Raw genomic sequence first — 17,494 nt, 5'->3', positions numbered from 1 at the left:
CAGCTCTGCTTAATTCATTTTATCCTTTTATTTTCGAAGTATATGTTGAGTGAAGTTCTTGTTACGAGTTGGTAAGGCGCTGGCTTATTGAATCAAGAAAAGAATATGGATTTATTGTTAGCACATACACTACATAGAACATTTTGCGTCATTTAACAACTGAATGTAAAATGCAAGAAAACACATTCCATAAATATTGAGTGTTTCTGTCTATGATAATACGTCTCCCATTTAAATAGCTTACCTGAGATTGCAGTTAAATCGTCCATGTCGGGATATTCATCCCGCCAGGAAGAAATTCTTAAAGTGGGTCGTATAGAGGTAAGAGACAGTATCAGATGACAAGGTGATTGATAAAATACTTTTTTTTTCAAACTGCATGCGAGGCACTGTTTTGTTGCTCAACCATTTAATGGCTCTCCTTAGTAGCTTCAAACTGCAGGAAATGTGTGAAGCCAGTTAGTAGTTGAAAGTTAATGAAAGGAACGAAAAGTAAATATTCACAAGGACGAAGCTGTTGGTCATTTGTTTGGGAATACTTGTTAATCTGTAGAATTTGCTAAGCAAGTCGTATGTTAATAAGAAGTGGAATTTGCTTAGCTGCTACCGACGTGAGACAAAGAAAATAAAATAACAGAATGATGTATCTAGCGATTGCATTAAAAAGAACGGATTGTCTTATCAGCTGGGTCCACCATAAAGTTTTGTCCTTTCTGGACTCTGAAGAGCACACTCTCAGTGGTGTGGTTAGTTGTAAGTGCTAGTACAGTTTAGTAGTAAGTTTTGCACTTTTTAAAGTTGTGCAAGAACAGAGGTTTACTGGAGAAAGTAGACGAGTTGTACTTTGTGGTAGTTACTGTTGCGAAATACGTAATGGCTGATTCCTATTTCTTAATGGCCCATTCCAATGTGTGTTGTTTCGATAATGTTTTTCCTCCCATGTTAGAAAACCACTTCCCTGCATTTTATTTTTCCTGTTATGAATGTACGTGAGTGTGATAGCCAAAATCAGGCCAGTGAATGAAACAGTAGGGTCGCTTCAATATTTATGGAACGGTTCATTTTTAAGAAGCTACAAGGGCAACGAGTTAAGCAATCTTGTTGAGCTTAGTTTTTTTTTAATTTGTTATATTTATTAAGTTGGTAATGACTGTGATATTCGAGCCTAATCCAAGTAAAATATGCGTTAAAGGTGAGTTCCCTCGCACTTCCATTATCTGCACTTAGCCTTTAGTGCATAATAGCCTTCCACTGAACCAGTCCACATAATTCAGCATATCTCAATCACCCACCCACCTCAAGGCTCACCCATAGGCCTTAACGATATCAAATCCTGTCTGCCGATTTCCTACTATAGAAACCAAAGCCATTTTTTGGGCTACTTGTTTCCCTAACAGAATCGTCCCCTCTTTTGCATTTTAAATAAGTGAAATAATCTTTGACTAAGAATTTTAATTAGCGAGAAGACTTTCACGTCTGTTTGTTTTTAACTTCCCATGACTAGAGGATATTTTAAATCTTCCTTATTAGCAATGCAGAAAGTCTATAGTGGCTGGTTCAGGAAGCTTTGCTACGTTCTGTCAGCTTTTGTTGCAGCCGTTGGATATAAATTGTTGGCTTGTAGAGTTGATTATGCTGAAGTTGTAGAAACTAACTTTTACATAGACTGTTTGTATAGTGATTCTTGAAAAAAAAAAAATGTATAATAAAAGTCCTGCGTCACAGAACTTTGTCTCTTTTCTGTTTCTTTACACACATGGTCAAATTACTTTTGACATTATTATACCGATAAGGTGACAGAAAACGCTTCATGATAAAAAATAACTGAACACTGGTGCTTCTCTTTTGGTAGGCTTCGAGGATCTGTAGGTGCCCCCTGAGATTCAGTCAGTAATTAGTAAATGGACATGGGAGGCGAAGACCGCTAAAACTTCCGCTGTCACTCTTATCCAGGAGAAAGGATCGTGCTCCTGCAGTATTATACGTTAGTAACATCGACCGAGCCAAAGTACAGCGGGATCAATCGCAAGGTGGTAGACTGACGTCATAACTAGAAATCGTTATGCTGTCTACGTTGAATGGAACACAACATGGCAGTCTGCATGGAGCAAACACTGCAAATGTGGTTACCCTCTCCGCTCTTCTAGCCCATAAATAAAGAAGCACTCTGATACTCTGTAATAAAGATGAACAACTTAATGTTTGAGAAATGATTATAATGCAGGTGTACATTTATATATGAACAAATATTTCAATGCAAATACTACCAAGAAGTTTAATTACTCCTCGTTATTTCCAAATTGAAAGGGCTAACAATTTTTACATCCAATTAGAAGTTAAAATGAGAATATTTCATTTTTGTTTCAAATTATCCACTAAACTATTTGTTGTACGTATGGATAGTAAAAGATGAGGGAAAAAAAAAAAAAAAAACAGGTTCTAGAAAGGTTATTAGGGTATCCATCTCCATGGAATCAATTTATAGGATTAGCACGAAAGGGCTAACTACGAACAAAATACATTCTATCGCGGGAGGGAAATATTATAAGACTTCGAATATTTCAATCCATCTGAAGTTTGACAAAATATTTAAAACACATATGCATGCATTATTTATAATATACCATGCTTTATATTAGTATATAAGAAGTGTCACTCACTTAATTACGTTAAGACTGGCACATAAGTCGTTACAACCTTGACATAGGCTCGTCTTCTAGTTTAATTTTAAAGTGAAATCCCTACTTTTTTCATTCATGCGTTTCAACTCGCCCCTTCCTCTCTCAATCTGCTTGCACGGAAGACTTTTGTCCATTAGCAGCGGCCAATTTCCTTGCACACAGCTTTCCTGATTTCAGAACTTTATCACTGATGCCACCCAAAATGAACTCTGCATACTCCATCTATTAAACGTTGCCAGTCCGTGAATTCTAGTGTATCAACATAAGGAAATTTCCATTTCATAAATATGACTATCATATTGGAACTTTTTCACATGCAAATAACAAAGAAATCGTCGGATGAAAGGCATTTGTGCGATTTAAGATTAACACTTCGCGTCCGTATTGAGTAATTGCTTCAGTAATATGCTGTAGATATTGTAAAGTTACATTAAAATTTAATATCTTAAGTATAAACTTACTACACAAGTTGCCCTGCCGGTGTTAATACCCCCTTGGTACAGCAACGGGGTTCGAGAGGTTCATGTAGCCACGTCCTCTCTAGTCGCCCGCAAGGTACAGTTGAAAAATTGATTCATTGGACCACACACAATCATTCACTGTCTAATGGCTCTGTTCCCATGTCCATTGTCATTTTATCAACAAGAGTATTCTCGCTGACAGCTCAAAGTCGCTACATCTTTTTGGAGGGGCATCGCCGATAGCGCAACCGTATTAGTGTTTGATACAGTTCATATTGAAATGTATTTTGTGATTACTTACCCCACTCTGACACACATTTCGCTGTACAGCACGTTAGATCCTCCTGTTACCCCTTTGATCAACAACGCGTGGCTCTACAAGGCCGCCGTAGCCTAGTGGTCAGGCGCGCGGGTGCATAAGTACACGTGCCTTGAGTGACCGGGGTTCAAGCCCGTGACTGCTGAATACGGTGCTGTTTCTTGTATTCTGTCTATCTTTGTTAACTCCTCTGACTGTTTGGTCGTCCCGGAGTATAAACAGAAAATTTATTATTTTTTTTTATTATTCTGGCTAGTGGTTCATCAATGTATAAACTTTGTATATGAAAGACAAAAAGAATTCTCAATCGTATTGGCCTGGCCTGTAAGGGTATTAGGCCTCTGTCATCAGGGAACAGCCAACAAATAGATAAACGCAACCCGGCTCCCGTCCCTGGCACAAGGAGCCGGGCCTGGGTTCACCATCTCATTCTGTGCAGTTAAACAACCATCCTGCACCCACCAGTGAAGTGCAAGACTGGTGGGTGCCAGCACTCCCACTGCCCTAACCCGGGAGCCATCAAACAAAAAACACCACATACAAACATAACGTAGACATACACTTACAACATAACATAAAATATATATAATAATCAACTCCAACCAATGCAACAAAAAAAAAAAAAAAAAAAAAAAAAACTTTTACCCCCTATCAACAAAACTACAATAAGAAACAGTAACCTTTAGTATTAACCCTTAATGCATAATTACAAGGTTAATCCAGTGTCTTCTCTTGAACACGGCAACACAATATTGTTACAATGCTTTGAGCTTTGAATCTAAGTTTACTAGACATGTACTTTCATTACCATGGTTAAAATCCTCAATTTGAGACAAACTTTTTTTGCAGTATATAAATTACAGTCATAAAGAACATGGCTCCAAGTTTCAGGAAATCCACAATGGAGAGCTTACCAAATTAAAATAAAACAACTTAAGTTTAGTAACCCATGGCCAGTAAGGACTTATGTTCCTAGTGCCGGAAAAAACTATTAATTTTATTAGAAAAGTAAAAGTGACACTGGGGGATAAATAACCTAATTACCACCCCAGTCTCTATAATCCCACCTTTCTTGCCATTACGTATCAACTGCTGTAATATATCCTTCTTGGCCGTGGCCAAACCACTAGTTACATCACAAGTAATGGTCATGAACGAGACTGTCGCACCTTTCTTAATAAAATAACAATAAGCCCGATAAACTACACACAAATCCAATGGTAAATGGTCAGCAAGCACCTACATAGCATTGGTTGAAACTGTTCTACATACATTCATTATAGCATAAACCTCTGAACTGACCAATTTCTGCTTAATCTTCACGATAATTACTCTGATACCACACAGATGCTCCATATGTTACAATTGGTAAAAAAAAAAAAACAGCTTTCTATTATAAAGTGAGTACCCTTCTTTTCAATCCCCATTCCGATCATAGCAGAGGTAAACCTTTTAACTTTATCATGTAAATGATTTAAGTGTGGTAAAAATGAAAGCCTGTCGTTTATTCTTAAACAAGTACTTAACCTCTGCTACCAAGGGAATCTGTACCCCATTGATTAATGCCTTAGGGAGACGCTGACAATTTAGCTTCCTTTTAAGAAGCATCATTACTGTTCTGAAAATTACTAATTTATGCAAATTAGATAAACTTATCTAACCCTTGATACAGCCTGTTCTCTTGAAATACCCTTAACACAACACCAAGTCATCAGCATATACAATTTTATATATATATGTTTGGAACCTGCAACTGTAACCACAGGTTAAGCACCAGATTCCAAAATAGTGGTCCCAATACAGATCCCTGTGGCAGCCTCTTCCAAGACTTGCTCATATTTTAAATGCTTTGCCTTAAGTATAATTTCCCTTCCAGTTGAATAACTTTGTATAGTTTTATACAACAGTATTGGACATTGCATTTCCCTAAGTGCCATTAGAATACTGTCATGCCAGACAGTGTCAAAGGCACCAGTAAAATCTATAAATACAGCCAGAACATTTCTGTAGCCTCTCTTGTAAAAGACATTAAATCATTAATAGCATCCTCAGAAAAGTGAGCTTTCTTAAAACTATATTGACATGGCGTCCATTACCTGATTAATCCTTAAAAAACAGAAATCTTTCAAATATTTTACCAAGATTAGGCAAAAGAGAAATAGGTCTATAGCCCCTTGGATCGTTCAGTGCCTTGCCTGCTTTCTGCAAAAGCTTTACTAATCCTACCTTCCAGATAGCGTACCCTGGAGCAAGTATTTATTATATAAATTAGCTAAGATATGAGGATAAACCTTTGCCATTTTACGGGGCTAGATCCTCCACATTCTCCACTAGATCTGTCCCCGGGGCTTTTGTTATATTTACCTTTAAGCACATTTTGTAATTCAGGTTGGGTAAACAAAATCAATTGCTTCCTCTCCACTATATGATGCATTACGTATTGTAATATTATACTGATCAACATTTCTGTTTCCTCACTTGAAAACAATTCAGAAGTAATAGGTTGAACAGTAGTAACCTAATCTGCGGTTTCCCTCCCATTAACAATCACTATGTTAAATATATCACCCGATTTAATTTTATTTTGGCTTAACTTATAAGTCAGCCCCCAGGGATCTGTATTGCCCACTGTATTAACCAAATTTCTCCCTGCCTTTAGTTTACTCTCGTATGAGGCATTGAAATAAGTTTTCCTTTATATAATGCTAGGTAATGAATTGCCTCATCTGCCCCCCCCCCCCCCACTGCCTAAACCTGTGATACAACTTCCTATTTGCAAAAACTTGCTTCTTCAACCTGGTCAGTTCTGGTGACCACCAATTTACAATACGCCTGTTAAGTTGCTTCTTTTTTTAGCACAAAACAAAGCCCTAAGGAGAGCATTTTGAACATAAAAATGCATATTCACTAGCATTTAAATCATTCAAAGACAGAGTTTCATATGAAAAATCTAAATTAAGTAACCTTACAAAACTAATCAAATTAACCTTCCTGTATGGAAACCTAATTAAAATGTGTATTTTCACTGTTTATAAAAGTATTGAAACATCTAAATTTATATGAAGACTAATGATCTATGATCACTAGTTGTATAGCCAGTTAGAACACTCCGATGACAGATTCTAGATTCTTCTATATAATCTATGAGTCACCAATGTCAAGTCTATTTTGGACTTACCATGAAAAGTATATGGCTGATCTGGTATATTCACTACACAAATTATTCTGTAATATGAAATCCTCTAATATACGTCCTCTTTAATCATGAAATCCATTGTTTCACAAGTTAGACTTTGCATTTGAGTCCATAACTATTCACTACATTACTATTACATTAGACAATGATTATAAATATTGAATGGAAAAAGATTATCTTGACTAGGGGCACAATAAAGAGACTAAATAAAAGGACATGGAGTACTCAGATTAACACATGTTGAATACTGATTACGAAGACCTGAAATTACTGTGCCCTGCATAAACTCATTAAAAAAAACACACACACACAATGGCTGTTTTTGGTTTCTCCTTCAAATCAAACTACACGGGCCTCTGCAGGAAAGCCCACAATCTTATTCTTTTTTGCAAAAGTGCTGACATATGGTTCCTGCATGCACAATATGGCAATACCGTGATCCTCAACCACCTTTCTTATTTCATCAGCAACTGACCGACACCTTTGAGCATTGAGCTGCACCATGTCTTACTGTAAGATCTATCTTCCATGTCTTAATTAAGTTATAACCCTCATTTCGGTTAGCACTCATTCTAGAACGATCCAACTTGTGTTCTCGTACTTGCTATTTCCAACACCTTTTTATACTCAGGGCAGCTAGAACTTCACTGAGTGATTACCTGCTATATCCCTACGCTTACAGTTCACACATCTCAGGTCTTTAGCTTCGTTTGGACAATCTACGAATAGATGACCACGCTGCGCACAGTGACCACACGACATTCCGCATCAAATCCTTCAACAAATTTGGGGTAACCCCTATTACCCAGTTATTATATTTAACCTTGGTGGTAGTACTGAATCCAAACATTCTCTTCTCTAATTTCTTTCTCCTCATACCCATAATATTTAATTTTTCTTATAAAGATCACCGATTATATTCTCCTGAGTCAAGTCTTTAGACACGTCATAGACCAGGATGGTAGGATTCAGCATCTTGACTTTGTCCTGTTTTAAGCCCTTATGCGAAAAAGCCCCAGACTTAATCAACTTATCCAATTCTTTGTCATTACAAGTTACCACAAATACACCCTTGTTCCGAATTGTTCTCAAATTTCTAATTTCCTGAAAATCTTCATTTAATGTATTAACAATCACACCTGACTAGTTTTGTACTGCTCACTAGTTTCTCTGCCCTGAATATAATCTTGTTATTCTGTTTTTCAACACCTTTCCTTTGACTGACTTTCAACCCTTAAATTATCATTCATTACCTCTTGCTCACTGTAATGATACTGACTCGCTCTACCCCTGACCTTATCTGCTGCTGCTCCACCGTATTATATAAAACAGGTTGCCGTCTAACAATTCCATCAAGAAGTATAACACGTACTTCCATTTCTTCTACTTTTATTTTCAACCTTTCATTGTCAATAACCAGTGCAGTTAATATTGTCTCCATATCCACCCTGTAAAAAGTTGGTCGCCGCCTTAAGTAACCTTATTATTTTCACCAGTCATGTAATCTTTTCTTCAATCTGGTCATAAACTCATACTGTGGATACATCACAATAATTCTGCTTATATATGCTTGCCATGATAATCTCATTCTTGCACATTAGTACCTGTGCTTTTCCACCCCCATTCCAAGAAGAAAAAAAACTCAATATCAGTCGTGATATCTTCTCACTGAAGATCAGGAAAACCCGTAATCCTAACATTTAACAAAATCACTTGACAAAGCATAAACCATGTCCTTTTCCTCACTCTGCATCCCCTTGTTGAGTAATGCGGAATTACATTAACTACATTTTCAACACTACCACCACCCCCTGTGTGTGTGGAAGAGAGCCAGCATTTCCAGAATGTGTATTCTCACTAAAAGCATTCTTTTCACGTCCTCTACTTGTTGTATTACCAGTCTTGACATTTTTACCCTTGACTGCTTTTCTTTACAGGCTCAGTATTATACGACCTAGAAACTCTTGAAGGAAGGGGGAGCACCTCCTCTTTTCCCCCACCTCTGTTAACTTTCTTACTGTAAGATCTATCTTCCATGTCTTTTAACAATCACTCATAAATAAAATTCTCAATCATTATCATCAATTACTTATAATTACTCATAAATAAGCTGTAATTCAGAACGAAACCAACCTTGTATTCAACGATCCCTGTTTCACTCAATAGACCTTAAACACTTCCAATAAATCACTGTTACAGTCGATAGCCTCTAGGATAAACTGTTAATCCAGATTATTCACACAGAACAGCTATTTTTAGATCTAAACCTCAGTAAAACATTTCACAGTTTAACACTATTCCTCTCAAGATAAACCAGTTCAATGTAGCCGAAAATACACTGAGTGATCACTGAATTATGACCACCTACCTAATACTTCGTAGATCCTCCTTTTGCCCTCAGTACGGCAGCTATCCGACGTGGCATTGATTCAACAATGATGTCGGGAGGTATGGCCAACCAAGCTGTGTGCTGTACGGTCAGCAATGCAGGTATGGAGGTGATTGGTGTATCCAGACGCCTGATATGCCTTTCCATAGTGTCCCACAAGTGCTCTATGGAATTGATATCGGGGGAGATCGGAGGCCAATCGATATGGTGGAAGTCAGAATGGTGTTCCTCACATTCCTGCACAACAAGTGCCGGATGGCTCGGCGCACTGTGATCTTGGAAGACACCATCGCCATTCGGGGAAAAGTATAACATAGTGGGGTGTACACAGTCAGCAAGCAGTTAACAATAGCGGAGACCACTGATACGTTGTTCCACATGCACCAGGGGTCAAAGTTGCTGCTATCGAAACATACCCCACACCATACAACCGCCTCCACTGGCCTGTACTTTTGATGCCATGCATGATGGATGAAGAGCCTCATGTTGTTGACGCCAAATCCGTACACGACCATTCACGATGTGGAGTAAATAACGTGACTCATCCGACCAGCACACCTTCTTCCAGTCTTCTAACGTCCAACTTGCATGCTCTTTGCACCAAGGGAGTCTTTTACGCCGATAAACCTTGCTTAGGAGAGGATGCCGTAGAAGTCGTCTGCTGGTATTGTATTGTGTAGTCAAGTCTTTAACTGTGCTGCGCCTGTTCGAGCCGTCGACCCGGCGCTCACTTCTAACATCAACCTTTCGCTGATCTTTGCAGTTTTGCTGTCGGATCGTTGTTTGACCATTTTGACGCCAGTCCTGGTACACTTTAACTACGGCGGCTCTCGAACACACCACCAGTTCAGCCGTTTGGAAAATCAAGGCACCAGCTCGTCGAACACCCACAATCTGTCCTTTATCAAAGTCCGATAAATCCTTCCTTTTACCCATCCCACTCAGAATTTTACTACCTACTGAACCACTGACGCACCTTATCTATGCTACGTAGGTCGATTGCGCACTCTCGTATCTCACGTGGTCAACGGGTCGAATTCACTTTTCATAAGGGTGGTCACAATTCAGTGATCACTCAGTGTATACTGTTCAGTGAACAAGAATGCGATTAAACTATTAATAACTTATTAAACACTGTTAGCAGAATTAGAACTCACAGTAAGAGAAAGAAATACTATTATAATCTTCAGAAAACGTTGGAGGGAAAAATGCAACCGATTAAACAATAATACAATCACTAATTCGAGGAGCACAAATGAACATGTCTACACTCTCCGACTAGTATTCTGCAAAAAAACACCTAACTTAAAATGTAGTTAAAGAGGTGGTTCATCAATGGCTGGTCCACTCTGGATACACAGAAAAAACATGTATACATGAAACCCGGACGAAGGCGTCCCTGTCCGAGAGAAAACGAGACTCGCCCCGTAATCTGCTCCTAGCGATCACTTCTCCCCCCCCTCTCCACTCTTGGTTAGCTCACATCTTCGGACCAATCTTCACAGGAAACGCTAGATTGAATGCTGTAGTTCCAATCTATGCCCTTAGGAGGTGTTCCTGAAACAAAGCTATCTCAATCTATGCTTTCACGGATTCAGACATTTCACGTGCTAGTATAGAGTCTGTATGGTGTGAGATAGTTGGAAAAAAAGGTATAATGCGAGTAGGAGTAATCTACAGACCAGGTGATTGTGAAGATTATGACAAAAGCCTCTACATGCAAATGGAATGGGCACGTAAGCGTCAATGCCTTATTATGGTTGATTTCAATTTGCCTCTAATTGCTTGGAGTAAATGGGAAGGAAACTCGACATGGGGAACAAAATTTTTAAATCAACTAGATGACTTATTTGTATCAACATGTCAGGGAAAGTACTAGAGAAAAGAATGTCCTAGACCTCATCATCACACATGAATCAGATGACATAACAGGGCTGACAGTAGAGGAACCAGTAACAGGAAGTGATCAGGCAGTTCTACGATGGATAATGATGAGAGAGGTAGCAGCAGTAATAAATCAATAAATAAATAAAAGGCAAAGGAATAGATTTTAATTTCAGAAAAGGAAATTACGATGCCATAAGGTACTACATGGCCTCTATTAACTGGGTAGATATCGCGCAGAGAATGAATACAATTGAACTGTGGTACGCTTTTAAAACATTAATCACAGATGCCTTGAATGTGTATATGCCATTAAAAAAAATACTCCACGAGAAGAGTTCCAAGTTGGATGAATAGTGAAGTTGCCGCATTACTTGAGCAGAAAAAGGTTGCATGGAAAGGTTACAGAGCAATAAAAAGTACTGAAGCCTATAACAGCTACAAGGTGATGTGTAATAGAGCCACAGAAAATGGTTCGACAGGCAAAGGCAGTTTATGAGAAATCACTAGCAAACAGAGCAAAGAGGGGGGATAAAAAATTCTTCACATATATAAATGCCAAGAAGAGCAGGACAAACCAGATCGGACCTTTACGTAAGGGAAAGGGGATAGTAATAAATACACCAGCTGCCGTTGCAGATGAACTCAACAGTTATTTTGCATCGATATTTACAAATAAAAAGCCTTTTGTGGCAATGGGAAATTGTGGGAGCGAAGTTAAAAAATATGTAATTAATGATATTGAAATTTCGCAAGATTATTTAATGAAAAAACTTTCGAGCCTACAGACCAGTAAGGCTCCTGGAGTTGATGGAATATACCCTATAATCTTAAGGGAGGCGGCAAGCGAGTGCATTGAACCATTGAGGCTAATTATGCGAGCATCACTAGACTCTGGGGAGATTCCCTTGGATTGGAAAAGTGCAAATGTATCTCTCAAAAATAAGGGTGGCTCTAAAAGTGAAGTGGGAAATTATCGACCTGTCAGTCTGACTTCAGTAGTAGGGAAAATCATGGAGGCAATGATCAAGGGTGGAATTCAGGATCATTTGGATCGAATTGAAATTCTCAAGGATACTCAGCATGGTTTTGTAAAGGGAAAATCATGTTTAACAAATCTGGCTCGCTATTTCGAAAGTGTCACTCACGAGCTGGATTTAGGGAATAATTTCGACATTGTTTATTTAGATTTCAGCAAAGCTTTTGACTCAGTCCCACATGAGCGGTTGCTTTATAAGCTGGAACAGGTTGGAATCACTGGGAAAATCCTTAGATGGATAGAAGGATGGCTCCAAGGCAGGAGGCAGAGGGTTGTGATAAATGGCTATTCCTCAGATTGGGTTGATGTAAGAAGTGGGGTTCCCCAAGGATCAGTATTAGGAGCACTGTTGTTTTTAATTTTCATAAACGACATTGATGAAGGGATAGAGGGCGTGATGTCTAAATTTGCAGATGATGTTAAAATTGGTAGAGTAGTTAATGATCACTGTCAAGCTGAGCTTCTTCAGAGAGACCTAGATAGACTTCAGGAATGGTCAGAAAAATGGCAGCTGTGCTTTAATCCAACAAAGTGTAAGGTATTACACCTGGGAAACAGTAATCCCAAAAAAACTTATTCACTTGGTGGAGTTCAACTAAACCCAGTACTGGAGGAAAGGGACTTGGGTGTTACGATACGGTCCGACATGAAATTCTCTGAGCATTGTAAACAGGTTGCAAGGAAGGCCCATGGTGTCCTATCGATGATCTATCGAACTTTTGCAAGTAGAGATAGGGACGTGATAATTCCATTATATAAGGCTTATGTTAGACCACACTTGGAATACTGTGTTCAAGTATGGAGACCGCACCTAAAGAAAGACATCGAGCTTCTTGAAAGGGTGCAAAGATGGGTAACTCGCCTGGTGAGATCGGCCAAAGGGCGTCCTTATGAAGAAAGACTTCGAATATGTGGGTTGCAGAGTTTGGAAACTAGACACCTTAGAGCAGATTTGATTGAGGTGTTTAAGGCTCTGAGAGGCATCAGTAAAATGAATGAGGACAAAGTTTTCAAGATTATAAATGATGCTAGAACTAGGGGACATAAATTCAAGTTACGGGAGGAAATGTTTAGATTGGACTGCAGGAAGTTTTATTTTAGCCAGCGAGTTATAAATTACTGGAATAAGTTGCCTTCATGGGTGGAAGAGGCCGACAGTTTGGGGAAATTCAAAGGTGATCCGGATAGTACCTTCCGGTCAGGGAAGCGCATAGGATGATAGGTTTAATTTCCTTTTTTTTTTTTTATTAATTATTATTATTTAGTTATTTTATTTTATTTATTTTTATCATTGTTTTGTTCGGATTTTTTTTTTTTGGCTGGTGCAGCATAAGCCATAGGCTTTCTTGCACCATGCGGCCGTTACTAATACTAATTCTAATACTAATAATTCATTTGGGAGAATACTAGCTATAGGCTATAATGGATGGAAGGTTCTGGACCTCTTGGTATATATGACCAGTGTCCGATTGGCAACTCACCGTCCTCCCGACATCAGGTGGAAAAGAACTAAGTTCGAATCTCATCAATGACGGAAGGAATTTTTATGTATCTTTTTCACAACATGGCTGAATTAGTCGATCTCAGGCGAGGGTAAAATGGTTTTTTCTCTCGGAAACTCGTGATTTTTCTTTTTCAGCAAATAGCAAATCGACCACAGAACACACGCAGTTTACAGACATTATGAACGGTACAATTTCCTGATGCAAATTAAGCCAAATTAAGCCGTATTAAATCCTACAACAAACAAACTGACTTGCAACTCGTATTAATCTACCATTTCTGACTATGTGTGGACTAGAAGTCTGCTCGTGTAGCCCAGTGGCATCGTCCTCCCCTTCCCTCCCACACCGGGTGGATAAGACCCGGGTTCGAATCCCGTTCAGTGACGCAAGGAACTTTTATGGGGGTTTTTTTCGCCCCGTGGCTCAGTTAGTCGGTCTCAGGCATAGATAGCAAGGTCTTTTCCCAGGAAACGTGGATTTTTTGTCCAACAAAAGAGACAAATGGGCCAGTGAACACACACAATTCACAAACATAATACCCTTGTGTAATTGAATTGATATTCCAGGTGACCATAGTGTGACATTTATTTTATTATTTTTTATGAGTGGTTTGATTGGTTAGTAGTTTTTGGGTTTAAGGATCATCGGCGACTAAGGCTATGTTGCTCGGTGTACTGTCAGTAAATTGTATATGTGTTCTAAGGTCGATTTCTCTCCCGAAAACCAGAGTTTCCGGTAGAGAAAACCTTACTACTCTAGCTTGAGACTGACTAACTCATCTACGTTGTGAAAAAGATCCATAAAAATTCTTGTGTGGGCTGGAATGTAAGTTGATGCGACTCCGATAATTCTACCAATTCATGCGACAACATGAGAACCACTTCATGCGACAACATGAAGCTTATTTTAAGAGGCATTAAAAGAAAACTGCTTTCAGCAGAAAAGGAATTCACATGTGATCTGACTACCAACACGTATTTAAAAATAACATTTTAGATAGTAAAAGAAGAACCTACCACAACCTGAATACGAACAAGACTCCTATAAACTCTGGAGCACAGAACCAAAACTCCATGAACATGGTAATCTGTAAGAAGACCCTCTCTATCACCAACGATTCGCTAAGTATCAGTTACTACACGTCGTAAAACAATGTCAGAAAGGAGAGATTTGAAACTAGAATTATCCATTGGTATAATCTTTTGTGAGAATTTATAGTGCTTGTCAATGAATTCTTAATTTTCTATGTAGAAATTTTGATCATAGAAATTTTTTGTGTTGCCATAGAATTCATATGGATGAAAAACTGGGCCTCCGATCAATGTCCGACTGGCGACTTGTATTGGTATACTATTTCTCACTATGTGCATGTACGAGAATTTATGGTGGCCACCTTCTTGGTCCACCAAGGTCTTTCCTTCTGTGGCCTCCAAGCTCGCTGGACCTCATCCCAAATGAACATGTGTAGCCTTCATGGAAAGGACCGTTTGGCGGCTGGATCAAATGTCGAAGTTAACAATTCCTTCCTTCCATTTCTCTATCAGAATATTTTCCATCAATTGGATTAACACCTGCAGAATTCGGAGGCCAGAGTTGGCTGGAAAGAATTGATCGCAATCCGGGTAAAATTTGAGTGGATCGGGCTTGAACCCCGGTCCACTTAAAATTTGTATTGATTGATTTATTGTAAACTCTGCTGGTCGTGCCGGAGTAACTTATCCTATCCATTTGCAACAGGTTTCTAATTTTTTCACCAGTGAGTGTATATATGTTTTTTTTCCTGACTAGACACTAGAGAGAATAGTGAAATTTATTTATTTGCATTCTCCAGTTGGAGATTTAACGAAAGAAAAGGCAGCTTATCTGGTTATCGTGTATTCTCTTATTTCTCTTGACAATAGTAAGTTAAAGGAATGCATATTTAAACGCCAAATAAAAAAACTTTAAAAGTCAGGAAGTCTAAGCCATGATTTAATACTACCCACTGCATGCATAATCCTTTCAAGTATCACCATTACAGCGTTCTTCTGCTGTAACCATTGCCTGCCAACGTATGACAACTCTTTCATGATTACATAACTCAACGGACATAACTTTACTGATCACACCACGTGTGTCATTATTTCCGGTTTAAGTGGCAGCCATTTTCTTATCACAATGAGTATCTCAACGACAGAAATCATGCGTTTCTTTTTTCAAAAGAAAACGGATAAATGAAAAAATATCAAAGGAAAGTATACGCTACAAAGAATTACAGCAAGGTAAGTAGAATTTACAACTTTTTGTGCTTCCTAATTTGACAGCTAACAGTTTAATGTCAGAAATTACAGTCACATGAAATGCTCTATGGTTACTATGAGAAGTAGTCAAAAAGTTCTGAGAACTGAGTATGTATTGGGTTAAAAAAGTATCCGTAGTCCCAGTTCAGTCTTCGATATGGCCACTTTTGTTTTAGTTATGATAATTGAGAAATAAAATTACACAAAGTTATTAAACAACTACACTGCACGACAAAACAAAGGTGGTGCAAACGTTTTTGCCAGTATTATTGAGGATACCTTAAAGGTTCAGGGAAACTGCTAGTTAGGGGGGATGTGGGTAATACTGACACGCGTTTATCTGATAATATTGGTCAATGTAACTCTTGCACATACCTTAAGAGTTCTTATCTGTTACCCCAACTGGACGAATTATCTAGATGTTCTGGGGGCAAAGACGTTTCACGTGCGCTGGTAGCTAATATCAGAGAAGAGAGCCTAAAAAACTTCAAGGGTTGTGTTAGGGTTGTTAAATATACAAGAACGGTAAATCTTAATTGTTTATACAGTAACGTTAGAAGTGTCGTCAATAAAACGACCGAATTCGAACTGCTGGTTAAAAGTAACGCGGACATAATAGGGCTTACAGAGACGTGGTGCCACCCGGAAATTGGGGATGATGAGTTTCAGTACGGCTTGTATAATGTATTTAGGAAGGATAGAGTAGATAGAAGGGGTGGTGGGATATTGCTTCTTATCAGAAGCAGCCTGAGTGCGACGATAGCTTTCCCGGATTCAGATATTTCACATGCTAGTATAGAGTCTGTATGGTGTGAGATAGTTGGGAACAAAGGTATAATGCGAGTAGGAGTAATCTTCAGACCAGGTGATTGTGAAGATTATGACAAAAGCCTCTACATGCAAATGGAATGGGCAAGTAAGCGTCAATGCCTTATTATGGGTGATTTCAATTTGCCTCTAATTGTTTGGAGTAAATGGGAAGGAAACTCGACATGGGGAACAAAATTTTTAAATCAACTAGATGACTGTTATTTGTATCAACATGTCAGGGAAAGTACTAGAGAAAAGAATATCCTAGACCTCATCATCACCCATGAATCAGATGACATAACAGGGCTGACAGTAGAGGAACCAGTAGAAGAAAGTGATCACGGGGTTCTACGGTGGATGATGATGAGAGAGGTAGCAGTAGTTAAAGGCAAAAAGAAGAGAAGAGAAGGGAAGCGAAGAGAGACGTAGCAGTAGTTAAATGCAAAGGAATTTCAGAAAAGGAAATTACGATGCCTTAAGGTACTACATGGCCTCTGTTAACTAGGTAAATATCGTGCAGAAAATGAATACATTTGAACTGTGGTACGCTTTTAAAACATTAATCACAGATGCCTTGAATGCGTATATACCATTAAAAAAATACTCCACGAGGAGGGTTCCAAGTTGGATGAATAGTGAAGTTGCCACATTACTTGAGCAGAAAAAGGTGGCATGGAAAGGTTCCAGAGCAATAAAAAGTACTGAAGCCTATAACAGCTACAAGGTGATGTGTAATAGAGCCACAGAAAAGGTTCGACAGGCAGAGGCAGTTTATGAGAAATCACTAGCAAACAGAGCAAAGAGAGAGGATAAAGAATTCTTCACATATATAAATGCCAAGAAGAGCAGGACAAACCAGATCGGACCTTTACGTAAGGGAAAGGGGATATTAATAAATACACCAGCTGCCGTTGCAGATGAACTCAACAGT

This window comes from Mastigoproctus giganteus, chromosome 5 (genome assembly GCF_048544385.1).
Source record: "Mastigoproctus giganteus isolate SK-2022 chromosome 5, ASM4854438v1, whole genome shotgun sequence".
Taxonomy (NCBI): Eukaryota; Metazoa; Arthropoda; class Arachnida; order Uropygi; family Thelyphonidae; genus Mastigoproctus; species Mastigoproctus giganteus.
This window is presented reverse-complemented; position numbering follows the sequence as displayed.